Below are 11,630 nucleotides of genomic sequence, written 5' to 3' on the forward strand. Positions count from 1 at the left end.
TTAGCTCTTCAGCAAACGTCATGATTTGCAAGGATGACCAGAATGAAAGGCAGTTACTGAACCCCTGATGAGGGGGAGAAGGCCAATGCAGTGCTTGTTGCTTCGGGGAAGATGACTGCTGCTCTGAAGCCTCCTGGCATCCATCATCTTTTTAATTGGGCTCCTTCCTGCGCTTAGAGGGATTTATTGCATCCGTGTCTGCCGTGCTGTAGCCCAGTGCGGGTGGCCACAGGAATGCAGAGCTGGTTCTTGCCTCATGTTTTAAGGCATAGTCATTGCCTTCAAGCCCTAAATGGGCTGGTCTTTGGTTACCTGAAACATCTCTACCTTGGAGTGCTTTGTGTCACCTGAGCTTCATTTGTGAGTCCTGGGAACTGCCCAGTACAGCAGAAGACAGGACCATCAGCAGCTGTCGAATGTCTTTTGCTGTTCAGCATCACCTCGAACATTGTGGTGCAGGAGATGACTTTGGATGTTCAATGGTCATGAATGTGCATGCAGCCAGAGTGGCATCCACCCTAGGATGAGAGACTTTCAACCATGCAGGTGGCCCTGGTCAGCCATCAAAGGAGTCAGGAGGATCAAGGCCTCTTTGGGACTCCTTTTGTTGCAAAGCAGCTGCGTGATCTGGTCTTTGGTTGGAAGGAATAGGGCTTGTGCCTGCTAAGGAGTTGAGGTAGGAGTAGGAGCAATGTTTGAGCAAGAAACAGCAAGGGCAGTTGAACTCCAAGACAGCTGCTTTTGTCAGCCAAAGTAGAAATGGAGCAGTTCCTGTGAAGCAGGAGGACTGAGGTCTAGTGACCTCATGGCAAAAAGACTTGCTCAGTAAAAATGAATTAGTGAGAGAGTATTTGTCTCTGCATCTTCTTTTTCTCTGCATCTTCTTTTTCTCTGCTGTGGGGAACGTGACCTTGGAGGCAACAGTATTTGCACGTGGAATTGGTCAGATTTTGAGCCAACCAAATGCACCTGGCTTTTCTGCTGATGCAGATCTCTGAGTTCTAGGGCATGGAGATGAGCGATGGCGTCTTTGCTGTGCATGCCTGGTGTGAGGCATAGCCACTCCAGCTTGGCAGTGGTAATATCTGAATTTGGCTCATCATAAGTGCATTTACTACAGTAGGGAAAGGTGTCTGATGATGATTGATCTTGCTTGGTTTTTTTTTTTTTTTTTTTTTTTTTGGCTATTCCTGCCCCTCCCTTGGCTCCCTCACTCTTCTCCAACATGCAGAAAACTTCTCTGTATGTCCAGGTGATGTTTTTCCTCAGTCTTCCTTCTTTATGAGGCTTATCTTTTTAAGTTTACATTTTGGGGGTTGTGAGTTAGCGCTTTAGGTGTCTTTTCTGATCTCGTTCCCTTTGGTTTGTGTCACAGTTGACAGAAACAGGCACTTATGCTGTGGTGAATCATGCCATAGGTAGGTGGCCAAATTAGGTCATCTGCCTGCGGTGACTTCAGCTTCGGGCGGGCCCTTCCCAACCAGATGCAGAGTTTTCAGAGCTGCTTTAGCATTTTGACCACAGTGGAGTTGATGAGACAGCTTCCTTCCTTGCTGTTGAAGAAACCTTGGCTGCTAATAGTGTTCACCAGTTCAACCAACTTCATTGGTTGGCTTGAAGGACTGAAATCACTAGCTGGCAACAGGAGTGATTGTATAACCTTATCCTGGAGGACTCGCCCCTGGATGGTGACGGGTGGGTCTTTTCCAGGAGTCACAGCAGAGGGCAGTTCCACGCCTCACCTCAGTAAGGTCATCTCCAAGGCATGGGGTCTGCTAGGGTGAACCTTGCCTAGGACGTCCTGCTGTGACTGACCCTATTAGTCTTATATTTTCAGCGCTGAAGCATTTGTGTTCCAACCTCTTCATCAAAGCAGTAAGTGCAAACAGTCCTAGCTGGCTGAGGACTATGCAGCAAAGAACCATCAGGGAGATGTTTGATGCAAGCCTGGAGCTGACCCTGAACTTGGAGTCACCTGTCCATGCTTCCTATGGACGATGCTTTTTGGAAGAAACTTATTCACTACAAGCCCGATGCCCTTCAGTTTGACAGCATGCACTGGGTCACAGCTTCAGCTAAGCGTGGCTGCAAGTTGAGGGCTGAGTTCCCGTGTGTGCTGCCCGTTTGAACCTCCACAGGCTGGGGAGGGTGAAGAACCACCTGCCTGTTCCCCAGACAACACTACCTTGTTTTCGATGGATGTTTAGGGGAGAAATAGCTGGTTTCTAGACTGATTGGGTTTTTCCGGAGAACTAAGCTATGATTTCTCCAGCTTCTGCTGATGGGAGAAGTTCTGGGTATTAGATATAAAAACATCTGAGTTGTTATATCTAAAAAATTGTGGTGTCTGAGTTAAATCTAAATCCTTTCCCAGGTCTAGACTCCAAGAACATAGAAATCTGTATCCTCATTTCTTTCATTATATTACACTGATAAGTGATATGTCACTTTAAAAAGTGAGATTTAGAATTCCAAGTAGTTTATTTCTTGAGTTATTTTACTGGGTTCATTAGCAGGAACAATAATTACCCTCCCGTGTGTGGTAAACTCTGGTGGAAGGCAGTGGAGTGTGCACTCCAAGGTAGAAAACATGGCTTTTATGCAAGATTTCTTCCCCTCATGCTCTGAATCATCCTGTCAAAATTGTAACTTACCTCTCCTTTCTTACTCAAGTGTTTTTCTTTAATCCTGAAACTTTCTGTACTTGGTCTCATTAGAAAATATTACTCTTTAATTGAGTTTTTAATAAGCTGTTCACCTGTTTTAAAACAACAGAGCAACTGCTGGTTATAAACATGATGGTAATGGATCCTCAAACAGCCCATTGGCATTTCAAACTTTGGATGAGTTTTGAATTTTAATTCTTTGTGGTTTAGTTGTAATTGTACAAAGAAATATCTTTAACAAAATAAGCAATATTAGCTAGGATTTGGTGGACCTCTAATAGAATTTCAAGCATTAATCTGTTTAATGTCTAGAAATCAGAAGTGGAATGCAAAATTCTTGCGAACCCTCATGAAGTCCTATTTTAATTAAAATAAGGTTTTACTGTGTCTAATACCAACTTTACTTTTTCAAGCTGTATAATTGGCAGTGAATTTAGGCAGTCTTACTACTTTACACTTGCAAATTTGCTTTTCATGGTTGAAAATATTAATTCGGCATGCATCACCATAGAGGTGGAACCAGCCTTTGTAGGGCACGTAAACCTTTGATGACTCACTGCTAGAAATTGCACTGAGAACTATAAAACAGTTTATAATTCACGTAGCATGGATTGAATAGGGAACACGTGGTAAACTCTAATTCAGCATCATTTAGTGCTGTCACAAGTGTTCAAGACTCCAGATGTATTAGGGCATCAGTTACGTTAATCAGCTAAATTTGCCATCTTGTGATATCTCAGTGGCATCAAGTTTGACAAAAGCAAGTGTTTACAATATCCATATTGACTGGCAGAGGATGTATCTGTCTGGCTGCTTTTCTAATTGAAGTGTCAGACCAACAAGGGAAATAATCCTCTTGAAGAGAAGACTGGACTAGCATTTGATAAATAAACAGCTTGTCAGTTCTGCACACAAGTATCTGCTTTCATTAGACACACGGTGAACTCAAAGTCAAAAACAAATGATGCCATACGAACACGCAGGAAAAGGAGACAGGCAGTTGAACTGGTTTTCCCCAAAGGCTGCATCAAAATTGATGTTCGTGTGAAGTCATTGGGTCTGTTTTGCAATTTAGAGGAGGCTGAGTTATACCTCACTCAACGTGTTTGAATTTAACATGAGGAAAAAGTTATGACTATGAAAAAACCTTGGAGAAATTTTTAGTCTAGCTTCTTAAAAATGAAAAAGGCAAAGATCTACCTCGCTGTTAACAGAGACTGGAGTACTTTGCCTATTCAAAGGGAGCTTGAAAGGCTTGACAAGAATTGCCCAAATCTGAAGGAACCCAAATTTCCCAGAAGCCCAGCTGGCATCCTCTCGCAATAAAACCTGTGCAGTAAATACTGCTTGGAAACGGTGATCCTGCTGTGGCAAGAATTGTACCGCAGAGAAACCAAGTGGCTCAGATCAGCTTGCATCTAACTGAACAAAGTTTCTGCAGGGCACCGCGGCTACTGGATTGATTGGTAAATTTTAAATCACTTTTCAGAGACTAGCTTCCTTTGCTTTTAAGAAATAAAAAATGGAGTTAGTCCTAACGATGTGTGTCTTTGATAGATTCTAGATTAGAGGCCAGCTTCTGTCTAAACATGTGATTTCAATGTACTGGCCAGAACATCACCAGTCTGCTGTGAAATAGTAAAAACTTATCCACAGAGCTTTTACTTGGCTGCCCTGGAACAGACAATGTCCAGAATATGACAGACGCAATATTTCCATTTCAGTCAGACACCAAACCTCATTCATTAGGATATCCAGGTGGGAAGGGAGGAGAAGGAGGAGAAAAAGCTTTTGACCGGGTAGAGTGGTGACTTCTGGTGAACCCATTGGTGATTTTTTGGGGACATACAGGCATGCAGGAATCACTGCAAGTAGCTTCAGGTGAAGTCCTGCTATTTGTATGGCACGGCAGGACATGAAGAGCCATGAGCTTTGCCCCTTCTTTGGGTTAGAATACGTCCATGCCATTAAATATATTCAGATGTGGGGGTATTTCCACTTCAGCCTGAATAGATGACAGAAGTTTGGGATCTACTGGGGTTATTTTCATGAGGGTAGAAAATCAACTTCATGGGTTAGGTGAATTCCCAGGACAGCACCTGTATTAATTATAAATTAATACAGAATTGTGCGCTGATTCTTGTTTCTCTAAACACATCAAATTCCTCTTCAAATTTTAGAAGCTGGCCCCTGGAAAGCTCTGTGTCCAAGACAACTTCTTTCATTTTACCCTGGGTTGTTTTTTTTTCTGGCTTCCAGCCTCCAATGAATAGCATTGCTGATGAGTTTGGAACTAGAACATTTATTTTGTCTAGATCATCTCTTTGGTTTCCTGAAGTGATAGTTATTTCATTGTCTGTGAGCAGTGAAGGAACTGCACTATCAATATTTTAAAAAGCAAATCCCCCAATAGCATAAAAGTTATTTCTTGCTTTTATTTCAATTATACAATTCCTTATACAATTTTAACAATCATAGTTTATATTCTCAGCTCATCCTCAGAAAACGGGAAGACTCAAAATTAACTTTTGAAGTGACAAATCAGCTGTAATGATACGGCTTCTGGAGCTTCAAAGAAAACGAACTCAGTGAAGATTATAGGTCTCGTAGAAAAATTGAAAGAGATTCACAAGCACCAGCCATGGTATAAGCAAATCCCGTTCATGAGTTCCTGGTCAAGAAGTACACGTGAGAGATGATACAGGCTCCCTTCTGGGCTGAAATGATGAGGTCTTTCTCCAGACAATTTCCTGAAGCAGTTCAGGGGTTAGATCAGTGCAGGTCCTTCTCAGAGAGGTGATATGGATAGACTGTGACGGGTCATGGTGCCTCTGCCTGGCTTCACCTGCCAGCGCTATTCCAGAAAGTCTCTGTCCTCAAGTGTCCCCATGCCACAGCTCTCTCCATGTAAGCACACCATTGGTTTAATGTATACAATCATGGCAGGTTCCAAAGTCAGTCTTATGTTACAAAGAAATAATAATTTTTAAAGATTATAATTTCTCAGGTCTATCGGGAATCATACAGATCAGAAGATGGCCTCAACCTCTGTGGCAATGTGCCTTGAGCTATCCCAGACAAGAGGGAGGGAAGAGAGGAGTGTTTATTCATAATTTAAAAAAAAAAATATTACCACAAAGCTTTTTTCTTTCATTTTCCAACCCCTTGGCAGGTTGCTTGTATTGCTTTGTGAGTCAGTAAGTCAGAGAAGGGAACTTCCCATTCTGAGCTGAAGGTGATGCTGCTCATGGTCATTCTAACAAAATAATAGAATAGTTTAAGTTGAATGTCCAACCCTTCCTCAAAGCAGAGCCAACATCAAAGGTAGGCCAGGTTGTTCAGAGCTTTAATGAGTTAAGTCTGGAATGTTTCCTAGGAAAGAGATCCCACAACCTCTCTGAGCCCCCATACCGGTGCTTAGCCACCTATGTAGTGAAATATTTTTCTTCTATCCAGCCAGAATTTCCTTTGCTACACCTTGTGCCTCCTGCCCTTTCACTGTGCACCTCCAAGAAGAGTCCGGCTCTGTCTTCTCTACTGACCCTCAGTTACGTGGCTGAAGACAGCCCTTAGGTCCCCCTTACTTTCTCTCCTCGAGGCTAAGCAAACCCAGGTTTCTCAGTCTCCCCTCGTATATCATGTGCTCCAGCCCTGGACAATCTTTGTGGCTCTCCTCTGGACTCTTGCCAGTTGGCTGATGTCTTATTTGTACGGTAGGGTGAGGAAGCTGCGCAAAAGTGGATGCAGTGCTCCAGATGAGCCCTCACAAATGTGATTGTGGTGGGTTGACCATGGCTGGCTGCCAAATGCCCACCGAGCTGCTCTCTCACTCCCCCTCCTCAACAGCACAGGGGGAGAAAAGAAGATGAAAAAGCTCATTTGTTGAGCTAAAGACAAGGAGATCACTTACCAATTAGCGTCATGGGCAAAACACTTGACTTTGGGAAAATTAATTTAGTTTATTGCAAATTAAAATAGATTTGGATGGTGAGAAACAAAGACAAGAATTAAACCCCCACCTTCCCCTCACCCACCCTTTTTTCCCAGGCTTAACTTCACTTCCTCATCCCAACTCCTCTACCTGCCCTCTGCCCTGAGCAGCGCCAGGGTGATGGGGAATGGGGGGTTGTGGTCAGTCCATAACAGCTCCTCTCTGCTGTTCCTCCCTCCTCACACTTCTCTGCTGCTCCAGCGTGGGTCCTCCATGGGCTGTGGTTTCTTCAGGAAACATCCACCTGCTCCCACGTCAGGTCCTCCACCCCTGCAGCCCTCCCGCTACCACAATCTGGATGCATACAGCAGTGTCAGGGGAAATTTTGCCTTCTGATTCACAAATCCAGACAGTTTTGACTCATTCTATTGCTTGAGGTGGAGGGAGGTAATGGGAGATTATGGTCATGGAGTAAGAGAGAGAGGACAGAATACAAGAGGGTCTTTCAGTCTGTTCCCAAAGAAGAACTTCAAAATCAGTAACAAGAATCTCACAAGTAGTTTTTTAACATCTTCATTGATAATATGACATCAAGTACCATGTTTGGCAACACTAGTGATGGTTAGCTTTTTGGCTGGGAGCTGGTGAAGCAGCTGAAGCGTTGGGAAGATGGGATTTGGGTTGACATGAAGCAGGTTGTATTTCATGCCACTGAGAGCTTTAGTCCGTACCCGAGGGTTTTCTTAAAATCTGGCTAAATGCAAAAGCCTAGTTCTGAGGTCCTAAATTAGAGGTCAGCCTCTGTCTCACTGTGTTGGGTTTGCATGGCAAGGTTTTTGTAGCAGGGGCACTACCGGGGTGGCTTCTGTGAGAAGCTGCTAGAAGCTTCCCCTATGTCTGATGGAGCCAATGCCAGCTGGCTCCAAGTCGGACCCGCCGCTGGCCAAGGCCGAGCCCATCAGCGACGGTGGTAGCACCTCTGTGATAACATATTTAAGAAAGGGAAAAAGTTACTGTGCAACAGCAATTGCAGCTGGAGAGAGGAGTGAGAATACGTGAGACGAACAACTCTGCAGACACCCAGGTCAGTGAAGAAGGAGGAGGAGGAGGTGCTCCAGGTGCTGGAGCAGAGATTCCCCTGCAGCCCGTGGTGAAGACCATGGTGAGGCAGGCTGTCCTCCTGCAGCCCATGGAGGTCCATGGCGGAGCAGATATCCACCTGCAGCCTGTGGAGGACCCCACGCCGGAGCAGGGGGATGCCCAAAGGAGGCTGTGACCCCGTGGGAAGCCTGCGCTGGAGCAGGTTTGCTGGCAGGGCTTGTGACCCCGCGGGGGACCCACGCTGGAGCAGTCTGTTCCTGAAGGACTGCACCCCATGGATGAGACCCACGCTGGAGCAGTTCGTGAAGAACTGCAGCCTGTGGGAAGGACTCACGTTGGAGAAGTTCATGGAGGACTGTCTCCCGTGAGAGGGACCCCACGCTGGAGCAGGGGAAGAGTGTGAGGAGTCCTCCCCCTGCGGAGGAAGGAGCGGCAGAAACAACGTGTGATGAACTGACCGAAACCCCCAGTCCCCGTCCCTCTGCGCCACTGGGGGGAGGAGGTAGAGAAAATCAGGAGTAAAGTTAAGCCTGGGAAGAAGGGAGGGGTGGGGGGAAGGTGTTTTTAAGATTTGGGTTTATTTCTCATTACCTGGCTCTGATTTGACTGGTAATAAATTAATTTTTTTTCCCCAAGTTGAGTCTGGTTTGCCCGTGATGGTAATTGGTGAGTGATCTCCCTGTCCTTATCTCGACCCATGAGCCTGTTGTTATATTTTCTCTCCCCTGTCCAGCTTAGGAGGGGAGTGATAGAGCGGCTTTGGCGGGCACCTGGCGTCCAGCCAGGGTCAACCCACCACACTCACCCAAGGCTTCTGCTGACCATTAACTCTAATGACCATTAACATTAAGATTAACTCTGACTGAGTTGATGTTGAAATGGGTGCCTAAAATAGATCAGAGGAACCAAACTTGAAAACAGTCCATTTTTCTAGACTGGCTATACAGGACAATTGGCAGATATGGACATCTACACTGCAGGTATCTGGAGAGGGATCAGATGAGTCACTCCTGGTTTTTTTCATACTAGCCATACAAGCTAAGCCCCCATCAAAGAGAGAGAACGAACCTGTCAACACACATGGAAGAAAATAGCTTTAGCAAGCTGTTCCTCCACACATGGAGAGGAATCCAACATGTGCTCAAAGTTTCACGTCACTTTGACAATTTATGGTTGGTAAAAGCAAAATTTTAACAGATTATTTTGAAAGTTTTCCTTTCCATGAAATACAAAGACTGACACTGCAAATCTTGGAGTCTGTACGAAGTGATTTATAAGGACTTGTCATATAAAGTAATTTATGTGGCAGGATATTTCTAGGGAATTGAAGCCGAGATAGATGATAGAGAAAAAAGGATGAGAGAGAGAAAAGTAAGTGCTGTGGGTAAGGTGAAGGAATCGGTGGGTGGATGAAGGACTGAGAGCTAACCGAGTGTGGAAGTTAATTGGATGAGCTAATTAGATAAGCCAGTGTCTCATGTTGGAGAAAATGAAGCAGGAGTGAAAAGGCAGACAACATCTAGGAAGGCTGTGAGTGTAGGGGATGGATGTCAGGGAAAGTGTGAAGACTCACTAGCAGAAGGAGGCTAGAAAATTGGAGTGAGTAGAGGTTCGTGATGTAGCGGGCTGAAGAAGTCAGTTGAAGGGGATGCAGAGAAACTATAGGTAGAGAAAGGTGACTGATGTCTTGTGGACTTTGGAGGGGTGGTAAACAGGGATGAACTGGGGGGAGAAGGGGAGACTCTGGGTGTGATGGCATGATTTCACGGGGAAAGAGAGAAGAGGGGGCCACTGAGATCCAATGAAAGCTGGAAAGTTACATTTTCCATGAGTGTGTATAATTCCTCCTTTGTAATGCTCTCCCGGATTTTAATGATTTGCAGGTCAGGGGTTTCCTGAGAATGTTGTAGTTTGTTTCTTCAGGGATGCCTAATAGAGGTCTTGTCCAAATGCTTGTCTAGTCTCCCCTCAAACTATTTCTGGAGGGAGCGACAGGTGAGACTTATTCAATGGCAGAGGCAGAGCTGATATAAATGGGCAGTAACTGAGGATGTCTGTTAATGAGATGGCTTGGAAGAAGCAGGTTCAGTTTGAGTTAGAAGACATGAGTTCAAGGCAATTAAAGAATATCAGAGCTAGCAGCAAGGAGATGTAAGCACTGAGGAACAAGCAGAGTTGCCTCCAGAGCAGTAACTGGGAATAAGAGATCCATACACAGCAAAGGGATTCCCAGTGAGGAAAGAGCGCGGGCAGTCGGTTGGGTGGAGACGACAGATGGAGCACGTGAGAAGGCTGAGGGAAGCTGGGCCATTAGAACCACAGTGTCCTGTGCACAGTGCCACCCATGGCAGGACGCGTTAGTGCCACGGAGTTGGTACCGCTTTGAAAGCTTTGCTGCCACCATCGTGTCTGAAGTGGCAAGATGAGCTGGACGAGAAAGCCTGTCTGGATGCTGTCCGAGGGGCAGCTACTTTGATGATCTTCCTGTGCCAAAGGAATTGGGGGGAAAATACACTGGAGCCTGGGCAGCTCAGTTCTGCCTTCATGTGACTGTTCACTCAACTCCTGCTCAGATTTTGGCTAACCCAGCTCATGCTAAGGCCTGATGTATGCTGGGAGCAGTGCCATTAAGTCAAAGCGAGAGCGCCATGTAGGCAGGCCAGCTGGCCAGAAAGAGCTAAAGGGCCACGATGCAGCCATTAGCACCTGCAGAGCGCTGTCTCCTGCAGCCATCATCTTTTGTCTGGCAGTTTCGTCAGAATCTGCTCGCTCATGGAAATGGTATAGACCAAACCTCCAAGCTGGAAGGTATAGAATGTCAGCTTACCCAAAAGCTTTTGAAGCGGATCCAACACTAGCTGGACTGCTGAGGCTTTCATGCTTCCCAGTGTGATACAGGGGACGCCTGCACCATGATGGAGGAGGAAGGATGAGCACTCTCACCGTTGGCTAAGTAACTATTTTTTTTTGCTCATAAGTGCATGGATTAAGAGTTACGGGTTATAAGTTACGAAACCTTATCACTCAAGTGGTGAATAAGTGAATTCACGTGATCGAGTAGTCTGGGCAAAGGGGATTGAGCCCTGTTTGTTGTGTTTGTTTGTTGTATTTCTTAATGAGCTCATGAAATAAAGTTTAAATCACAGAGTACGCTGTCCTGTAAATTTGAAAGGTCCAAATGGACCGTGACACTTCAGAAAATGTGTTGGAGCCCAGCTCAATATGGATAATGAGACAGTAACAGCATTTCTGCCTACAGCACGAGAGCTTACGCTCAGTCCTGTTCAGCATCTTCATTAATGAGCTGGATGATGGGGCAGAGGGTACCTCAGCAAGTCTGCAGATGACAGAAAACCGGGAGGGGTGGCTGATACACCAGAGGGTCATGCTGCCATCCAGAGGGACCTCGACAGGTTGGAGAAATAGGCCGAGAGGAACCTCATGAAGTTCAACAAGGAGAAGTGCAAAGTCCCGCACTTGGGGAAGAAACCCCCCCTGCACCAGTATATGCTGGGGGCCACCCAGCTGGAAAGCAGCCTGGGAAAAAAGGACCTGAGGGTCCTAGTGGGCACCAGGTTGAACATGAGCCAGCAATGTGCCCTTGCTGCACCGAAGGTGAGGGGTATCCTGGGCTGCATTAGGGAAAGTATTGCCAGCAGGTTGAAGGAGCTGATCCTTCCCCTCAACTCAGCACTGGTGAGGCCACACCTGGAGTGCTGGGTCCAGTTCTGGGCTCCCCAGTACAAGAGGGACACACTGGAGAGAATCAAACTAACAGCCATGAAGATGATGAAGGGACCAGAGCATCTCTCATATGAGGAAAGACTGAGAGAGCTGGGACTGTTTAGCCTGGAGAAGAGAAAGCTCAGGGGAATCATATTAATGTATGTAAATACCTGGAGGGAGGGTGCAAAAAGGACAGTGCCAGGCTC

The 11,630-nt window shown here is 45.8% G+C and overlaps 1 protein-coding gene across 1 annotated transcript in view; it reads right to left on the minus strand.

Annotated features, from left to right (window-relative positions):
- The window catches only part of LOC127026358 (guanine nucleotide-binding protein G(i) subunit alpha-3), a 378,524-nt gene that overhangs the window by 112,856 nt on the left and 254,038 nt on the right, over window positions 1–11,630 (minus strand). The gene's annotated exons all lie outside the window — the stretch shown is intronic.

The sequence above is a fragment of the Gymnogyps californianus genome, chromosome 27 (assembly GCF_018139145.2).
Source record: "Gymnogyps californianus isolate 813 chromosome 27, ASM1813914v2, whole genome shotgun sequence".
NCBI classification, from domain to species: Eukaryota; Metazoa; Chordata; class Aves; order Accipitriformes; family Cathartidae; genus Gymnogyps; species Gymnogyps californianus.